Raw genomic sequence first — 21755 nt, 5'->3', positions numbered from 1 at the left:
TTAATGGATGAAGAATGCGGTGGCTGCCGGCAGATGCCTTATCTGCATCATGTCACCAGCATGGCACATTGTTTCAACTTTATAGCGAAACCATTTTCTAGAACTCTTTGAAGGCACGTTTCATGCTTATAGCATGCGCGAACTAATGTTACCGTTTCTTCCTCAATCCCTCAAAACTGTTGTCGTCTGACATTTTGTGCATGTCAAATGCGGGCGGGCGCGCGGGCGGGAGGGAGAGAGAGAGAGAGAGAGAGAGAGAGAGTACGTGTGTGTGTGTGTGTGTGTGTGAGAGAGAGAGAGAGAGAGAGAGAGAGAGAGAGAGAGAGAGAGAGTGTACGTGTGTGTGTGTGGTGCAAGGGGTGAGGGTTACACTTTGAAAGCCAGACTGACTGCAGACAGATAACATGAAATAGATCTACATCATGCGTCAATTATGATTTCTAATAAGGCTAGTGGAATGGGCACTTTTAAGGCATACTGAGCACATCTTCGATAACATGAATGTAACTATTTTTGCATCTCTTGGGTAATTTTGCCCTTGGGATATTGGAAGGTAGAACATTGTTTAGTTGAAGGTGCAAATGTCATGGTACAGTCGGGATCGTACAATAACTCCCCTTGTGGCAGACAGTACTTATAAATATGAAAATTCTTATTGCATAGACAGTGGGGTAGCCTAGTGGTTACAGCGTTCGCTCGTCACGCCGAAGACACGGGGTCGATTTTCCACAGAGCGTGGAATATGACTGAAAGAGGCGTAAAACTATACTCACTCACTATTGCATTCACAACGCACAATCAGTAGTACGTAGTATGGGTCGTGTACGGTACCTTGTGTTCACAACTACCAAACATCATTCTAATTAAATAAGTCCTTTTTGTGGTTACTCCATGCTGTACTAAGGATATCTGTACTTTGTTTCAATGTACTCTTATTGAAAAAAAAGAATAGGAGCGAGTTGCTCTTGTTGGAATTCCAAAAATCCATAGTGCATTGGAAGACGTTATATCTTTTTGTGTATGTTTATATTTTATATAAATTAGTTCATCTTGATATTTCTTCCGTTGTATTGTAGCCTAGTAGTTCGTCACACCGAAGCCACGGGTTCAATTACGAACATGGGTACAATGTGTGAAACCCATTTCTGGTATCTTCCCCCGTGTTGTGTTTTTGCTGGCATATTTCAGTGCCAGCCCTAACCACTTAGCATCAATTTCACTTTAAACAAGAAAGTAACTCGATTAAAGTGAAATTAAGTATGCAAATCCTCATAATTTACTTTGCCAATTAAACACTGAAATTTCAGAATTTCCTTCACCTTAAGGTAAGTTTAACAAACTATCATAGCTCAAATTGCTATTGTTGGGTTGTGTGACAAGGGCGTATGCACATGACATGTAACACCGAGAAGAAGTTGGGTTGATCTAAGTTAACGCTCATCACGGACCTCATTTCCTTCAGTGTTCAAACTACTGCGCATACCTGCTTGTCATACAAACCGATATCACTTTGAATCTATGATCGTTTGTTTAACAACTTTTATCTTAAGTTGAATAAACTTCTGAAAGGTAAATGTTCAATGTGCAAATGAATATTCGAATGACATAATGTCATCCTAGTAGAAAGCAGCGTTTAAGGTGACATCAACGGAAAGGACACATGTGAACAGCGCGAGGTAAGCATACCAAACCACTCTCCCCAACCACATCTCATTTGAGTGATTTATGGATGGTTAAAGAGAAGCATTTCTACATCATGATTCGTGACATCCGCTGCAATTTGCGAGCGAAGAAGCAGGGGCAACAAAAAATCCCCAAAACCTCAATGTTCAAAACTGTAGGATATGTAATGTCAAGCCGTCCAGACCTACTGGAAATATCTGCATATTAACAGAGAGAGTTAACGTCACTCATTCAGTGTCGTTTTGCTCGTTTTGAGCCACATGGTCCACTGATCATCTGAATATTACTGCTGACAGTTACGATATCAGTAATATCAAGGTTTAACAAACCAGATTGTGTAAAAAATTCACACAGTTTAGTTTTACGCCGTTTTAGCAACATTCCAGCAAAATTGCTTGTCTGCAAAGTCCACCATATTCTTTTTGATTTCCCGAAGCTTGAACAAAATTGTAAAACATTGTGCCTGTAGCATTAAGATCCTTTTCGATAACATCATTTTGAGACTACAAACAGGGGAACTTGTGCTCCTTTTGAGTTTACAGCGAAAATTGTATTGTTTTCCACATGTCTAACTTGTTAGTGCAAAAACACAAGAAAGAATGAATATATTCTGCTTAAAATTATGTCGGGAAAATGTGTCGGGAGTAGCGCCGAACGCCAGTTGAATTCAGTGAGCATAGGATAATTTTCTCGCTGACTTGGTTGCCACATGTCATCGCAGATTGCGCAGATCGATGCTCATGTTGTTGATCACTGGGTTGTCTGGTCCAGACTCGACTATTTACAGACCGCCGCCATATAGCTGGAATATTGCTGAGTGCGGTGTAAAACTTAAGTCATTCACTAACTCAATGTCTTGGCCGCACTACTTTCGGATTTCCGCTCATGGAAACACCACCCTTGCCTCAATGTTGTTATTGTTACAGTATACTTATAAAGCGAACATATCCAGGAAACAAGTGCTTGCTCAAGGTTCTGTTTTCTTCGATTATAGAATTACAGCTCAACGGCACATCGTATTATCAATCTCAACTCACATGGGAGTATACAACTGTTGCTGCGCACCGAGTTTTTTTATGGCTTTCCCCAGGTACCAATTCACAGCTGGCTGTACTTGGACACATAGTCACAGTACGCTGTCCAAGTTCACTGCACGTTGTTGTACCCGCACACGTGGCCACCATCTGGTCATATACCCACGGAATTCTTGGTTCTTTTGGATGTACATGGTTGTGTACTGTACACTATGGATTGTGACAAAAGAGTCAGCACACAAACCTGACCCCAGGGTGTTTACACCCCGACATCTCAATTTCGTTGGATCATTAGACTGGCGCTTTAGCCAGCTCGCCCACCGCGCCACCGTCACCGGTTGTTAGTAAAACTTCATTCAAAATTGTTAAGTAGCAACTCTCATCTGACAATAAATGGTATCTTAGCTCAAATTCCAAATATAGAAGTTAAATTACATGATTTAATAATATTTTGTTTGATCGTTACGTTAAACAACATAGGACTGTCCATTCTGGCTACGTGAGCAGATTTATCAACATAAAGCATAAGTTTTTATGATGACATACCGTATTTGAGGAACCTATGTTTGATGAATAGTGATCGTATACGTTTCCATTTGTCTCATACATCAGAGAACACGTAAGGACCAACACATGTTCTAAATATGCATCATCAGGCGCCCATGGTCACTTCACGTATTTGATGATTTTCTTCAGGTATTTTAGTCACGTCATATGTGGTAAGGTATCTGCACATTTATTCTATAAATTTATACAGGCAAAATGTACATATATTTAGCAGTGTATTTCACATAGAGTTGATTTTGTATTGTACTTTGTATCCAAATCCACAGTTATTTCAAGTGCCATATCCGTCCGTATCTGGGCAAATGGCTGACAAGGTCTGCTGATTGCATGCTTACGATTAATGAACTCTCTGATAGAGGTTCATGTTCGAAGGGTATACTGGTAACTATCTTAAGTAATTTTGCCTGTTCATTGCAAAGAAATATGTAGTCAGTGCAGCAGTGGATGATAGGTGTAGCGCCCAAATACCTGTCACCACTGCCCTGATGAACTGGATTGATAGCTGAACCACTGTAATATAATAATTTTAGGTAGCATATCCTAGGCCCTTTCTTTGCATCTGATTCCTTGAAGTGGTAAACTGGAGAATGACTGTTTGGGTTTCATCTACAACCTTTGTAACTGATTCTTGAAAGCCATGACCTTTTTAGCAGGAACTTGGACGTCCATAATCTTGCTAACAATGGATTGTTCATTAGCCTCCTAGTTAGCCAGCCAGTTTACAAATGGTTGCCATTTTAAATGAAAAAGGGAAAGTGCCATTGGATTTCTTTGGCTTTTACATAGAATGCAAGGTCAAGGGTAATGGCACTGTCAAATGTAGACACTGTCAGGCCATTTATTCAAATCTCTTTCCTCTGATGGTGATAAACATACACCATGCGTGAAGCTATTGGACCAAACTGACCTTTCTGATATAGAATCATGGTTGTAGCATTTGCTTTGTGTTTTCCATCAAGTGTCACTGTAAAGGCTAAAAACATCTTTTTTCAAGTTTGTGCAAAAATGCTCATTAAGTTCATTTATTGACAAATTTATGTTTTCATTTATTATTACAAAATAGGTTAAATTCAAAATATTTCATTTCCAAATTCATATTTCCAAATAATAACAGTGATCAAGCCACTACCTGCATAATCATAACAAATCACATGGCAATGTTTATAAACAGTAGGCCAGGTGGCCTAATTTGCATGTCAATCTGCCCCTGGTGTCTACCTGAGTGCATGTCACATTGCTGTCAACAAGCTCACACCATTTTGAAAAGGTTACCAAGTCCATGTGGCTACACAAGATGTGAGTAAAAGTTTGTCATATGTCCTATTTAATTGCTTTCAAGAATGTCTAATAGTTTAGAAAAAAATTGCGGTGATTATGTCTGGAGAGCTGTCTGCAGAAGGACTGAAGTGAAGTAAACTGACCATTTTACAAAGGTTGTCAATTTTAAAATAGATTCATTAGTATTCATTAGTATTCATTTGAAAAATATAATCATGTTCTCACCTTCCTTGATATCCTTAATTTGTTAAAATGACACGGCTTGATGTAAAGAGCACCGGAATATCAACACGAGTATTACAATGTCAAAAGGGTTAGTTCCATTTTCAGTTAAAAGACTCCACGTGAAAAATAAATGAGGACAACTCCTGCGACTTTCACTCATATATTATTTACATAGAGAACAGTGTTCTCATGTTCGACTTTACTGCTGCAAGTACACCGTGCAAACCGGAAGAACTTCCTCCTATGACAGATATAGTCGTTGGTATTTGAAAACGTAATAGGCAAGTGCTTTCTGCAAAGGCAGATACATCACTAAAGTGATCCATAGGTGTACAGTACCGATGTTTTGAAACAATTGAAGTCATCGTGTAACGTGCATATCGACTTATACCAACATAAAGCACAACATAAAGCAATTTGTTTCTAGACTAATTTTTTTATTAATGTTTTCTGTGAGTACAACGTATAGTGAATATTACATTACAAATTATCACTTCGTGTCGTGGGAAATACGAGCCGGCGAGGGGAATACAACCTTACTCGGGACTGATAAAACCCCGTATTTCCCGAGACACGATGTGATAACGCATTTATCTGGCTGAATGTTTTCACTAAATCAAAACAAAACAACACGCATCGAATCGACTTGCTGCCATGTTGACACCAGCTGATCGTTTGACCTCAATGCACCGCACGTTACTAAAGGCTTGTCGATGCACGCTTTTCTCACTTCTCGTGTGGCCACCGAGGCGTAGCGGGAGGAAATGAATTTCGCAGCGGGAGTATAAAAGTCGTATACTCCCGCTGGCGCATCGTGATGGATGTACATGGTATTTTATCAGAGTCACGTGGACCAATCAAAACTCGACATTCTTACATGAGGCTAGATAATGATCAGGATCAGTACTGTGTTATGAACAGCATTTGAAACACAAAACATTCACAGTTATTACATATAGTTATGGATAGTACACGACAAACACGAATCTGTACAGTATCTGAAATATTGACAAATAAATGTGGATACGTATTCATCATTCATGAAATGATCATTCCTATCGATCTGCTGTACAATATCATGCATGCGTGAATTTGCTTTTAATTTACATAAAAGATAATACAATGTAAACAACCCACAGGTATTCGAATTGTAAGATTGTAATTGTTTTGTATTGCGTGTGTAGGAGCTGCTGTTATCATACTTCATGTAGTGATCAAATACGTTATCAACAGACTGCTCCGCCAAACTGTCATATAATTCTACTTTGTTCCGTTTGAAATACATGGCAATCCACTGACGACCCTCTCCTTGTCTGTGTTAACAATAAGTCCCACACCTTTGGCACGCAAACTAGGGGTTATAGTTGGTAAAGTATCTTTGGAGTAAACGCCCATGACGTGAGATTGTAAACTCGGATCACACTGTATGGCACACATAAGTTGAGAGGCCTTCATTCTTCATTTTTCCACTTCTCAAACACGTTGGGGGCTTGGACGATTTCGATGAGGGAATTTCTGTGAGTCAAGATGATGTAACTCAGTGTCCTGGTGCGCGCCGATTTGAATTCCAGTTCGAGCCTCACACTTCCAGATTTCACCAGGTTCAGATACTCGGAATCTGCGCACATTTTGTCACTGTCGAAGACGAACAAGTCATTCCTCAGAAGAAATTCCTGTCTGCTGATGTCATTGCCCTTGTCTTCCTTCCACAGCCCCATGCCGTCGAGCATGTTGACGTAACATGCCACATCGTCTGCTTCAGCAGGTTGACCCGACACACTGACTCCATCGATGACTGCAGCAGCATCTTTTTAAGCATGGACGACTGGAAATTATATGGGTTGCCGGTGTAGGTGCCGTTCATACTAGCACTTTCCACCAGTCCCACGACGTAGCGGTTAGCGACGGGATTGCTGACGTTATCTATGCTGTGCTTCTGCTGAGTGGTCGGGATGCTGGTCACCTTGACTTCGCTTTTGGTGTACGGGTAGACAGCGTTCGACTTTGTGAACAGCGTGTTGTGAGCCAAGATCAAGGCGGTGTTGACTTTGACCTTACACACCCGCAGATAAGGGTCCAAGAGTTGAACTTTGAATTAATGTTCAGTCACGCTGCTCATCAAACAGAATTTGGGGTCCGATCTGTACATTTTCAGAGTCAGGTCCATGTCGTTGGGGAGAAGCCGGTTCATGTCGAAGATGTCCTCGTACACGGGCCCCGATATGGATACGGTGACGTCTTTGCTTTGCGCTATGAAAGTGGAGTGCGTCAACAGTCCTGTATTATTAGATCCAGTGACGTCACTGTCTTCCAAAATAGCGTCGTTATCGCCAACATCCTTGAAGAATGGCTGCGTTGACAACTGAGTGTTTTTCGCTTCCTCGACATATCCCAGCAGGACCTTCTTCATGCTCTTGTAGGCATAATGGTTGTTGGTACTTGACAGGAGCTGGTTCTGCAGGTAAACCATTACTTGCGAAAACAGACTTTGTTGTAATAAATTTATGGGCGCTACATTCTCGTCCTCGGTCAGAGGCGTGTGCGTTACTTTGACTTTGACATACAAACGAGTACGTCTCAGATCGGTGTAATTGGGACCGTGTTGTTCACATGGGCTGCATCGTTGATTTGGCTTAAAGGTTGCACATTCGCGAAATAATGTTTCTATATGCTAGTCTGATAAGGAGGTAAGGTGAAAAGATTAAAAGATTTGGGCACCAGCTCTTCGAATTCTTTGTCATTCAGCAGTGACATGTCACTATTTCTGAATGGATGTACTTTTTTTAATTGAAGATATCCTTTCCTTGCACGGGAGCACACTTGAGTGCTTTGGCCGTCCTGGAAGGGACGGGGCTGTTGTCAGTCTGGCGTATCTTCTTCGTTGTGACGCACTTTCTGCCCGCCTTGCGTTTTAAGCCTTCTTTCTGCCTTTTGTCTTTGGCCTCCACTCTTTGTACCTCGCTTTGGGATTCCGACGTCGTTTGTAAAGTGACCTTAGATGGATCATACTGTTGTCGTTGTTGTTGTTGTTGACGAACCGGGATCACCAGCTGTTTTGCTTTCCCATGGAGCAGATGAGATGTTTTCCTCACGTGTTTGTTGTCGAAATAATGTTTAACCTTGGTGTAGTCTGAATCCATGGTTTTTACTCCACAAACGGATAACGTCGTAAATACAGTGTGGCATAGGTCTCTTCCATTAAGAATGAAACTATGGATGCATTTTCTGACTACAAGTACAATTCGATATTGTCAGTTTCTTTCAGTTTGACATGAATGTTAAATTCAGTACCAAACGTGTAGGCAGGTCCCTGTCTCAAATTGATGCGTCTCAGTAAGGCCAGTTCAGTTTCGCCCACCAACAAACTGTCGCACAGATTACACAATACGTCTACGTCGGAATCCGTCAGGAATCTACCCAGAATCCGTCGAAGACTAACCATTGATTTAATTTGACGCAAAAATGATGGGGTGTATTATCCAGAAAGGATGTCGTTTTAGAGTCAAAGATTTTAAGAAACACATACTTCTCCATATTTATTACACTTCTTTCAGTTCGCTTTCTTCCATGTATGGGTAAAAAGATTTGGGCCAGCCAACCCAGCGCACCAGCGCATAGGTCCTTCCATTCACCATTTTCCTTCTAAGAACTTTCTCGACTTGCCAGAGTACATCCGAGGCTTTGCTGACTTTTTGAAGTTCGTTCCCATAAAAGGACCCAATCACGGGTTCATCGTGAAAATCTTTCAGTTTGTACTGAGGAAAACCCTGTTTCCGGTAACATTGAGTCACTTTAAAGAACTTCTCTGTCCACTTGAGATCAACTTCTTTGCTAAAAGGTTTCCTGAGGTATGAGATGCGAACAAGATCGCCCACTTTAAATAAGTATTTCTTGATTCTAGGTTTGCTGACTATATATATATTAACGAATATAATCATAAATAACACAACAGCAGAGAATAGGTACTAAGTAGTTAATTGACCCTTAACAATTCTTTTGCTACACATCATTTATGAAAGTCTTTCAGCATAGGAAGCTTCATCTCTATGAACATTTGTTGTTTTGTTTAAATCTGTTTACCAAATATAACATATTAAGCACACACGATTTCAAATCACGAACCCATTCTATTGTTTTAAACTGTGAGTCATGGGTCATCGGTTAACACGTCCATCTATCTGTCAATCACGTGATCATCATTCACCTCGGTCAGTGCGCAGTTAAAGTATCTGTCAACGTGTTCCTTTTCTGACATGTTACGACAAGTATGAACTCGTTCTTCATCAAACATACAGATGTCCTTCTGCATATTTTAGTTGATTCACCATGGCAACTTCGTCTGCACACACAGGCACTCTCCTTGAATTTTTGATGATCACGCGGTGGGCAGCTTTATGTTCATCTTGAAATTTTCTCCTGGCATCTTTCACGCACTCGTCACGGTCTTGAAACCATTCATCGGACTGTGTGACGATGGACTCTTTCGGACAATTTTGTGCACTCATCACTTGCTTCCAGATGTAGAAGGTTGCTCGGTTGTCTGATGTCCTGTTTACATTCGCTGATGATGAGAAACTACTTCATGAGCAAAACTCTCTCCCTGTTCCCATTTCTTAATTAGTTTGCATTTTCAGTATTGTAGTATTTACTTCTATTCAAACAGGATAATGTTGACAATTAGGTTATAGTTTGATGCTAAAACCAATACGAACCATTCTGTGCTTCTTGTTCTCGTGATATCAATTTAGCAACTGTTGTCTTGTGTAAGAATAACACTTTTGTTTGCACTTTTGATTGTCTATTGATGTGAAACCACTGTCTCCCATTGGACGGATTCAAATCAACTCAATGTTAAAAGAGGATTTTCATGAACCATGGTTTCTGGTGGATTTTAAGTGTAAGCAGTGTTAAATACGAATTCTATTGTTCCTTCAAAACGCATCCAACAATATTCAGACATAATTAGATAACATTCAAATCATCGGAAACTACCCATTTCATTTTTGTTCTCAGGCATGAGGATGGGAGGAGTTCCTGATCTCTGTCATTCCTTTGAATTGACTTATTCGCAGTATTTACACATCTCTAAGTATGCCTTCACAGCTTCCAGTCATCCTGTAGTGGTACATTTCCACTCATTCTGTTTTAAAAACAAAAACAAATATCCAAAGTGAGTCATACGGTTTAACATAAGAGTTTCTGTCATACATGTATCTGTTTATTTTTAAAATTTTTAGTAATATTTATTGTATAATGTTTGTTTCTGACATATAAGTTTGCGTTTCTATCGTAAATATTTTGTTACTGACATGTAAATTCCAGCTTGTGTCATGTATTCAGTAATATTCTGGATTTAGGGTTTAAATTAACCCCAGATAAGTCATTTTAAATTGGTTTCACGAGATATTTTCCAAAATTAAATAACAAGATTCTTTTAACATCACTTTGCAAGTTAACAGTTTACAATGAACAGTAAAATACCTTTTTTTCTTTATTTTTTTTCAGGAGCACATGTTGAATTTACTCCATGATGTAATCGATGTTTGCTAGACACATAATCCACTACCGTGAGAATTTATAAAAACAAAGTCTTGTTTTTGCATCATTTTTGAATGAGGATGTTACAAAGTCCTAAGTTGGATGAAATCCATACGGTCGAGATCCCATGCCATCTGCCAAAATGTATGGCTTGTCATCTTGTGGTGACAATGCCAGTTTAGTCACTCTGTCTGTGTAGAGTGTGTTGTGAATGGATCGAATCTGATGAAAAGTAGCCATGTTTTGTGTGTGTGTAAAAATCATTTATACATCTGATGACAAAGATGTTTTTTGACATAGGCTTTTTGCACCCCTTTGGCAGTGCGTTTCTCGACCCGTTCAGTGGGAGTTTTGTCAAACAGTGGGAGTTGGTCGAAGTCCAACAAACTCTCTGATGGTTTTACCACCCACTTCATCTTTCATCAGACCGATGACTTTATGTCTTTCCATGGTATGAAGTGGATGGTCTTTGGGATAGTTGGAGGTATTGAAGCGGTGAAGGTTAGCTAACATAAAGTCTTGAGGATCGCGGAGAGGAGTATCCACAGGGGCCCAGATTTGATAAAACAAACTCTCCGTGTCTGTCATAAGTACCCTGACGTGATCACTAGCATATTCCTTTAACATGACTCTGTAATGGAAGTGGTAGAGCAGTCTTTTTGCGTGTTCCAAATTTGTGATACCCACGGCAACGGGTTGGTTCAATGTCACAGATACCTTCTCCATGCTCACTACAACCAAAGAAAAAATATTCATGATCTTGAAATTAGGTTTTGATGTGTACTTCCTCATCCTTTCCTCGGTAGTGATCAATTCAGTCTGGTTGTAAAGACTTACGTTTTGTAACTGTTTTCCATATACAGCATTTGAAAGCAATTTAAACAAATGTTTCGAAAAGTCGTCTGTATCTTCTTTTCGTTTTTGTGTGTTACAGTCTATGTAAGGCTTCACCCATTTAGATAGAGTAAATTTCATAACTTTGGGTCTGAAACTGAAAAAAGTACACAATCATAAATGTTGTTGCAATGTTCAGAAATAAATTCTGTTTGTCTTTCAATGTTGAAAACAGTTTCGTTTCCGTGGGTGGCTTCCTCTCATTCTTTTTCCCCAAGAGACCTAACTACGAGCAATTCACGATGATAGGGTGACAGGTCTTCGACGGGAATACTTTCTTTGGTGGGAGCGAGGGGTAAGGACTGATGGATAGAGTGAAGATGACGTGGGTATTCCAAATCACACTCCAAAATGTGACTAACGTGACCTTCGAGATCCAGTTTCAACTAGGCGATGACATCTATTTCATCTATCCATTGAAAATCACCTTGAGGCAAAGGACAACTCATGGCAGCTCCGTACAAATTGTTAATATCATAATACATCAGGTGAGATTTGGGTTTGGATGTGTCAAAATCGAACATATGTTTGTTGTTGGCTTGGCCATGACAATGATTGATCCTAGCCACACCTCCTCTCACAAAATTGTACATCTTTGGATCGGTCATGAGATCTAGGGTCACTCCTGTCATCAAGAGACACGCGTCCATGGCCATCCCAGGGAGGGTAAAGTACTGACAGGGATCGCGCTTGTAATAGTTCAGACATATGTCGCGAAAAGCTTCGAACACATCGGCCAGTATTAAAGTGTCTACGGCTACATACAATTCCATGAATTCTTTCACAAATGTAATTTTGAAAGTCTCACAAAGGCATAATCTTCCTCTGAACTCGTGTCTTCTGATAAAAGAGGAATAAATTCACTCGGAAATTCTGTGGGGTTTAATTCTTCAAAACTACCCACATATTCGTAAAAATAGGACAGTTTTCGAGTCAGCAAATCCACGTGTTCTGGATAGTTCTTTGCCAAATAGATAAATTCATCTTGACCCCTGCTTCTCAAATTGTTAACCAATGTTTGCAAGCCGGTATCCAAAATTTGGTAACTGTCCAAAGAGCGAGGTTGATCGATTTGAAACATGATGAAGTGTCCAGCATTTTGACCTATGCATGTCAATCTGCGATCTGCGAATAAATCGGACGCTGGAATCACATCGCGAGGCATTGTGACAAATAACGTTCACAAATGTGGATTCTTTGTAATTGACATTGCAATAATTGTGACACAGACTCCTGACTTGACCTGCCAAATGATCATGATCGATACGTCTCTCTTTCCGTTGTACTGTATCACCACAGAGATATCAGTGAGTTTCCCCAGTTTCAGGGGAACTGGGTTGTTTAAAATGTCCATGATTTGATGTAATCTTCCAAAAAGTGTGTCATGAAATGCTGGGCAGCCTGTTCTCCGCTATAGGTTTTTAATGGAAATGAATACAGGTCAGGTTCTCTGCATACTATCTGATAACTGTAACCACATGGAAGGTGCTCTTGAACATGACGAGTGAGTGAGTGAGCGAGTTAATATTTAACGTCACATCGGCAATATCTCAGCCATATCGTGACGAGAACATTTAATACTAAAGTGAAATATATGTCTATTATAAAACCTGTCAGCGAAGGACAGTAAAACAACTAGGATATCACAGAGTAGAATGTAAAACTAGTAACTATACCTAAAACAATTTATCTATACAGGACAATACAATGTAAAAATGGGCTATAGATTGCTAACAACTGAAGGTAGATCACCATGCTAGGGACCGTGGGGCTTTCAGTACTTTTGCTACCTGCATGGACCCTAGCTAGATTTAGATCATCCCGCCAGCCGTCAGCAATTTGTGAAATCTAGCCATACAATAAAAAGACATTTATTCTACGATTAAAAACCTGGAAATTTAGAATTTACTCTGAATGTTTGTGGACTAACGTACCCTCTCAGGAGGGCAATGATTTTACAATACTTCAACCCCCTTTCAGGGTACAGCCACTAACAATTCTAGTTACAAATCTAAACTACCAATAGTTAAAATACATCTATTTACAGAACATGTTATTCAAAATTCAACCATAAAATCAATTTCTTTTAAAAAACAATAATTAAATGAGAATTAACGTTTGTAAAAAGATCCTTACAGTTTTGACAGTGAAATATTTATCCCTTGTGATGGAGAATTCGACACAGTCAAGCAAATTATGCTTGACCGTGACTCTCTCACCACAAGGGATACAAAATGGAGGATCCTCACCTTTTAAAAGATATGAATGAGTATATCTAGTATGGCCTACACGACATCGTCTTAAAATAACCCTTTCAAGTCTGGACTGACATCCCAGGTAGGTGTAACCAATATACGGTTGTTTTTCATCTAATGTATTAATACCTACTTGGGTGTCCCACTTCTTTTGCATCAGATCACGTATAGAAGTTCTAATGCGCTTTGTAATCAGAGTATGGAATAAGAAGTGGTGTCACAGATTTGTTGAGTGCTGCCTTGGCAGCAAGATCGGCCATTGTGTTACCTGAAATCCTTACATGGCTGGGTAACCAACAGATGTCGATGTCGATGTCGTATTGGATAGTAGCAAGATTATTATACAATTCAATAATGTCAATTGAAAGTGGATGTTTACATGATACATTTTTAATCACCTGAAGACAAGAAAGAGAGTCTGAATAGATTATATATTGTTTACGTTTAGTGTGTCTTTGAATATATTTAAGAGCTGTTAATTTGGCATTTGCTTCTGCAGTAAAAATAGAACTATTATCTGGTAATCTAGAAGATACTGTTCTCGATCCAATGACAGTGGCACAAGCCGCTGCGCCAAACCATCTGTAAATAAGGATTTATAATTGCTATACTTACGTTTTAATTGATTATATTCTTGTTTATACTGTAATTCATTCGTTTCTGATTTTTTAGATGTAGTTAATGTTAGGTCAACTTGTGACCTAACCATCTGCCAAGGAGGAGAAGAAAGAAGACGGGTGGGAGCTATATTTTCCAGCTGAATGCCTGCTGAAGAAAGAAAGGGTTTAATTCTGTGCCCTAGAGGTGGAACAAGAGAAGACTTCTTCCACCACATACGATGGAGCCATAATCAAGTTTTGAGCGGACGAGTGATCTATATAAGTAAAGGAGGGTAGTCTGATACCCTCCCCACTTTGAATTTGAAACGACCTATAATAAATCGAGTGCCTTCAAGCATTTGGCTTTTAGGGATTTAATATGGGGCAAAAAGGTCAAATGTGAATCCATAATGAGTCCCAAGAACTTAGCCTCCTTGACAACTTTGATAGGGGTGCCGCTTAGAAATAGTTCTGGGTCTTTATGGGGTTTATATTTACGACAGAAGTGTATACAATTGGTTTTTGATGTAGAGAATTTGAAGCCGTTTTCAAGACATCATTTATCTGTTTTGTTAAAACACAACTGTGGTTGCCGTTCAAGAGTATGCATATTTTTCCCACGGCAAGAAATATTACAATCATCCACAAATAAAGATCCATCTATTAAATCGTTTAAATCCTTTGATAAACTGTTATTCTTGATGCTAAAAAGTGTAACAGACAAAATACTGCCTTGAGGAACACCCTGATCCTGATTGTAATGATCAGACAGGGTAGAACCCACGCGAACTTGAAATTGTCTGTCATTTAAAAAGTTGGCTATGAATTGAGGCAAACGACCTCGCAAACCGGAATCCTGTAAATCTCTTAAAATACCATATTTCCAGCTGGTGTCATATGCTTTTTCTCAAGATCAAAAAGGGTAGACACAGCATGTTGTTTATTAATCAGCGCGTTTTTCAAAAATGATTCCAAACGCACTAAGTGATCGACTGTACTTCTGTTTTTACGGAAACCACATTGGATATCTGTGATAAAGTTTTTAGTTTCCAAGTACCAAACAAGTCGATTATTTATCATGCGTTCCATGGTCTTGCAAACACAGCGAGTTAGTGAAATAGGTCGATAATTGGACGGATCCGTATGATCACGTCCAGGTTTAGGTATTGGTACTACTATGACGTCACGCCATGAGGGAGGAAAGTTACCCGATGTCCAAATATCATCAAAAATATTTAGAAGAGTTTCTAGGCAGGATTCTGGTAAATGCTTCAGGAGTTGATAATGTATGTTATCAGCTCCTGTAGCAGTATCATGAGCTTGATCAAGAGCAGTATGGAGCTCATGGATAGAAAAAGTTTCATTATAATGAGTTGAAATTAATAGTTTTCTTTTCTTGTTGTGTTTTGATACTGCTGGAATTTAGGTAAATAATTAGAAGAGGAAGGGTGTTTAGCGAGGGTTTCACCCAGTTTATTTGCTATATCTGATTTATCCGTAAGTAACTGATCTCCATGTTTAAGATGATGGACACTAGATTTAGTACCTTTACCTTTAATTTTCTGGACCATGTTCCATACCTTGGACATGGGTGTCCGAGAATTTATTTTAGATACATAATTTTGCCAAGATTGGCGTTTGTTCTGTGTTAAAGTACGCCGTGCTTTAGCATTTAACATTTTAAATTTATTTAAATTATGCACCATAGGATGGCGACGAAAATAATGTTCTGCTTTTTCCTTGCCTTTCTAGCTTGTTTGCAGTCATCGTTGAACCATGGTGTTCGAATATGTGGAACTGTAGAGGAATTTGGTATACACTCGTCAGCTATGGAGTTCAATTCATCTGACAAGCACTACATAGCATCAGGAACGTCAATAAAACGTTCAGGTTTAAGTTTTTCAGCACACAGTGTTTCATATAAGCCAAATTAGCCTTTTTAAAATTCCGCCTTGATGATGGAGGAGCATCAGATGGAGTTACAGATTTTAGTATAGGAGGAAAATGGTCACTTCCACAGAGGTCATCGTGGACTGACGATTCGAATTCATTTAGTAGTTCTGAATTTGTGAGTGACAAGTCGAGAGCAGAATAAGTCCCCGCACCAGGGTGTAAATATGTGTTGAAACCATAATTATAAATACATAAATCATTGTCAGAACAAATGTCCTCCAACAATTTACCTTTAGTGTTTGTAGTTACACTACCCCAGAGTGGGTTGTGCCCATTTGAATGTCCTATTACAATATAGGGCTTCGGGAGATGGTCATAGAGAGAAGACGGCGAAATATAGAGAGAGCATACATGTAAAGTAATTCTCACTGCAACAGCCTGCATATTAGTAATAAGTGAAACAGGGCTTTGAGTAACGTTTTGTCGTTACGGATGATCCGCCAGTGGCCCTATCACCCGGAGGTGAAAAACAATGATATGCATTATAATGACGAAGGTTAAATGTATCTGTTTGCTTTAAATATGTCTCTTGGAGACATAACGCTGAAGGTGTAAAATCTTGGACTAAATGCTGTGATTCATGTAAATTAGTCCTCAATCCTCTGCAATTCGAATGTACGATATTATTGGAATAAACTATCTTTTGGGGGGATTTATTGGGGATCTACCCCCCACTCTTTTGGAGGGCGACAAGCTATGTGCCCTAGAATGAACGTTTTCCGAAACGTCCATGTCCTCGAGAGACCCATATTTATTGAACAATTGAATTTTATTTTGTGACCCTTCAGGAGCTGTGCCACTTTGTTGTTTTGAAGCATCAGGCTTAGGTTTACTTTTAACAGTTTGCTGACTATCCGATGTCGATTGAGACTTTGAGTGTAACTGAGATGATGATGATGATTTGTGATCGGAAGAAGACTTTGATGTACTAGGAAGTGATTCCTGAATCTGAGCTGACACAGCAGGGTACAGAAGGTGTGGAGAGTCGCAATTTACCCACGTCAAGGTTTGGCAGCCTGTGGATGATTTTGTTATTTTAGAGCTGTACACAGTGATGTGTTTGCTACTCTAGCATAACTTTCTGTATGGTCAGAACTCTTCACCAGTTTATTTTGGCTCAGGAAAGGATATATTTTGGGTAAACTTTATTCTGTTTATTGCCATTTGCTGTTTCCAAATTGGACACGGTTTCGAAGAAGATGAATGGTCGCCTGAGCAGTTAGTGCATTTTTTAAAATCGCTGTCACAGTCTTCTGTTGTGTGTGTCTTCTCACCATAGTGATCACACCGTGTCCATATTTCTGGCATTTAAAACATCTGAGCGGATTAGGGATGTATGTCTCAACTTGGATGTTACAGTAACCTGCCTTTACTGACTTAGGAGCATTTGGAGACGAGAAGGAAAACAGATAGGTGTTTGTTTGTATAGTTTCATTATTTTTCCGTGTTGAAAAACGCTTGACTTAAAGCACTCCTTGATCTTTCATTGCGCATGCTTGGTCAGGTTCTGACATATCAGCAAACAGTCGATCACGATCTCTGACAATACCTTTACTTGTGTTCAGTGTTTTGTGAGCAGAGACCGTGACTGGAATGCCCACGAAAGATTTAATGTTCATCAGGTTAGTTGATTGTTGTTCTTTCGCGCACTCAACTAACAGTGCACCCGACGTAAGCGTCTAATGTTTTTCACATCCCCAGCAATACCTTGGATACCCGTGGATACAGCAAAGGGGTTCAACTTAAACGGTGTCTTTTCAGGAGTCTCAATCACAACGAAACCCACGGCAAACGGGTTGGTGGACCAAATATCCCCCCGGGTTCACAACGGGGGTGTCGGCGAGCCCTTAGCGTTACCCAGCACCCACGAGGAGGTGGCTCGCCACGTGTGCCAGAATAGGAAGAAAGTTTAAAAGTTTTTTTCGTAAACATCCAACGGTCCATAATTTAGACAAAGTAAAAGTTTTAAATGCTTAAGCCCGACGCACATTTAAACAGTATAAATGTCCGTCTTGGAGAAACTATGAAGATAATTATACACGAACACCTATTTCAAAGGTATGGAACATGATTCAAAGAATAAAGGACCAAGATTCAAAATCTACTGTTCACCATCTAAAGGAAGGTGACAATTTATTTACCGATAAATATCACATTGCCGATAAGCTTGGTGACACTCTCGCCAAACATTCTTCTTCGTGAAATTACGTACCTGAATTTCAACAGTATCAGAAACAACAGAAGAAGAAAATCAATTTTGAATCAGACAATGGCGAAGACTATAATGAATTATTTGCATTACAGGAGCTCCATAATGCCCTTGATCAAGCTCATGATACAGCAACAGGAGCTGATAATACTCATTATCACCTCTTGAAGCATTTACCTGAATCATGTTTGGAAACACTTTTACATATTTTTGATCAAATATGGACTTCAGGGAATTTCCCATCCTAGTGGCGTAATGCCATTGTTGTCCATATTCCTAAGCCTGGCCAGGATCATACGGATGCTTCAAATTACAGACCAATCTCTTTAACGAGTTGTGTGTGCAAGGCCATGGAGCGAATGATAAATAACAGACTAATATGGTATCTTGAAACCAATAACCTTATATCGAATATTCAATGTGGTTTTAGGAAAAATCGTAGTACCATGGACCACTTAGTACGAATGGAATCCTTTGTTAAAAATGCCATAGTACATAAACGACATGCAGTATCAATATCCTTTGATCTCGAGAAAGCGTACGATACTACCTGGAAGCATGGCATTTTAAAGGATTTACATGATTTTGGTTTGAGGGGTCGTTTATATCACGGTTTTTGAGCGACAGTTTCAGGTCTGAGTGGGTTCAACCCTGTCTGACCATTATGATCAGGATCAGGGTGTCCCTCAAGGCAGTATTTTGTCTGTCACCTTATTTAGTATCAAAAACAACAGCTTATCCAAGGTTTTAAATGATTCAGTCGATGGATCACTTTTTGTGGATGATTTTAATATTCCTGTCATGGTAAAATATGCATACCAATGAGCGGCAACTGCAATTGTGTCTAAACAAAATAGACAAATGGTGTCTTGAAAACGGCTTTACATTTTCTAAGTCTAAAACTAACTGTATACACTTCTGTAGAAAATACAAGCCACATGAGGACCCAGAACTATTATTAAATGGCACTCCCATCAAAGTTGTCAAGGAGGCTAAATTCTTGGGTTTAATTTTTTTTATTCCTACCCCATATCAAATCCTTTGAAGCTAAATGCCTGAAGGCACTAGATTTGTTGAAAGTTGTTTCCAACTCAAAGTGGGGAGGGGATCAAACTACCCTCTTACACCTGTATCGATCACTGGTCCGTTCCAAACTCGATTATGGCTCCATCGTATATGGTGGAGCCTGCAAAAGCAACCTTAAACTTCTTGATTCTGTCCACCATCAATTCTTAAGACTTTGTCTTGGATCTTTCAGAACTTCACCTATTGATAGTCTCCACGTTGAGGCCGATGAACCATCTCTTACCAACGTCGTATAAAATTGTCTTTACAATACATTAGTAAATTATATTCTAATGAATCTAACCCTGCCTATAACTGTGTGTTCAATCCCCTACATGGGGATTTGTAGAAGTCTTCTCTTGTTCCACCTCCAGGGCACAAAATTAAACCCTTTCTCTCTTCGGCTGGCATTGACGTGGAAAACATAGCTTCCTTCCTTCTTTCTTCTCCTTGGCAGTTGGATAGGCCACACGTTGGCCTAACATTAACTTCATTTAAAAAAATCAGAAACTAATGAATTACCATATAAACAAAACTATAATCACATAAAAAGTAAATACAGCAATTACAAATCTTATTTACAGATGGCTCCAAGGACGGTGGCGCAGTAATTTGTGCCACTGCCATTGGATCGAGAACAATATCATCTAGAATTCTAGATAACAGCTCCATTTTTACTGCTGAATCAAATGCCATATTAACAGCTCTTAAATATATTCAAAGACACCCTAAACGTAAACAATATATAATCTTTTCAGACTCTCTTTCTTGCCTTCATTCTATTAAAAATATTTCTTGTAAAGATCCACTTTTAATACAAATTATTGAACTACAGTATGGTTCAAAATTATTGAGAATAGCTAAAGCATTTCATATTATTAAACGAGAACAAATCAGATAAAATTGAATGTACTGTGAAAGTGAACTGACCTTTTCATGTTGTGTAGGTAACAATTTAATATTTTATCAAGTCTCCTTGAGCTTCATGGCACAGTCTAAGACGGGTAGGCATACTTCCTATCAGAGAGGTTAGTGTCTCGTGAATTATGCTGTCCCAGTATCGGACCACTTCTCTCTTCATGTCTTCAATTTTTGTCAACCTCTTTTGATTCAGACATTCCTTCATCATCCCCCAAATGTTCTCAATGGGATTAAGTCAGGACTATATGCAGGAAATGGTAATGCAGTCACATTTTTCTCCTGAAACCACTGCTTGGCATGTTTTGCGATGTGTTTAGGATCATTATCTTGCTGCAACATTCAGTCATTTCCATAAAACACATGTGCACTTGGAAGGAGAAAATTATCTAATATGTTAGTGTAGCGTTGACTTGTCAGATTTCCATAAAACACACACAGCGGGGTCGTTCCTAATAAGGATATCCCTCCCCATACATGAAACTTTGGGCTGTATTTAGGTCGTTGATACAACGGTGCTGACGCAGACTTTCTCCATATTTTCACATTATTGGGATATACCCATATTGAGCTTTCATCAGTAAAAATCACATTTTCCCAGTCAAAGTTTTCATGTGCCAAACACCACTCAACACGCCTGTCTTTATGTTCGTGTTTCATGAGAGGAGAAGGAATTCCAGTCTTTTTCTCCCATCCAAGATCAATCAAATTTCTTCTAACTGTAGATTTTGATACAACTGTTGATCCCCTTTCTATCATTTCATACCTGATGTTGGAGATGCTTGCCCTTTGCTTTTTAGACGCTAAAATTCCCTGCCGGACACGATCTGAGAAGTCCAATTTTCTGGGTCTCCCTGCTCCTTTCTGGTGCCCAAAATCCTTTCCCTCTTTAAAATTCTTCCTAATCCTATACACAGTAGAAAGAGGAGTTCCTGTTCTCTCTGCCCATGTAATTACATCGTCAATTCCTTGATTACACAACTCAAAAATCAACCTTCTTTTATCTTCAGCAGACATTGTTGACAGTGCTGAGGAAAATGACGTCTGCTACAAATTCAGGGGAGGTAACTCTAAGTGTACTATACTCAGTAGGCCAAGATGAGTTACCTCCCTTATACCATTACTTAGTTTTAAGTATCAGTGAATCAGTTGAGGTGTTAGGATAGCTCAAAGTAAGAAGAAAAATTCTCAATAATTATGAACCAGACTCTATATAATGATCTTGCTACTGGCCAATACGACATCGTCTTTTATTGGGTACCAACGATGTCGTATTGGCCACACAAGATATACGCATGAATATTTGCTTAAAGGTGGAGATCCTCCGTTCTGTATCCCTTGTGATGAAAGAATCACAGTCAAGCACGTTTTGCTTGACTGTGTTGAATATTCCATCACAAGGGATAACTATTGGAAATCGCGAACTATGAAGGATCTTTTTAGTAACGTTAGTTATCATTTAATCATTGCGTTTTTAAAAGAATTAGATTTATTACATGACTTGTAAATAGATAAATATTTTATGATTGGAAGTCGA

The 21755-nt window shown here is 39.2% G+C and overlaps 1 protein-coding gene across 1 annotated transcript in view; it reads left to right on the top strand.

The window, feature by feature from the left end:
- Positions 1-21755, top strand: part of LOC137258077 (uncharacterized) — a 32638-nt gene that overhangs the window by 146 nt on the left and 10737 nt on the right. The window lies entirely within an intron of this gene.

This window comes from Haliotis asinina, chromosome 12 (assembly GCF_037392515.1).
Source record: "Haliotis asinina isolate JCU_RB_2024 chromosome 12, JCU_Hal_asi_v2, whole genome shotgun sequence".
In the NCBI taxonomy this organism is placed as follows: domain Eukaryota; kingdom Metazoa; phylum Mollusca; class Gastropoda; order Lepetellida; family Haliotidae; genus Haliotis; species Haliotis asinina.
Note: the sequence above shows the minus strand (reverse complement) of the source record. Positions and strands in the feature narration are given on the sequence as shown.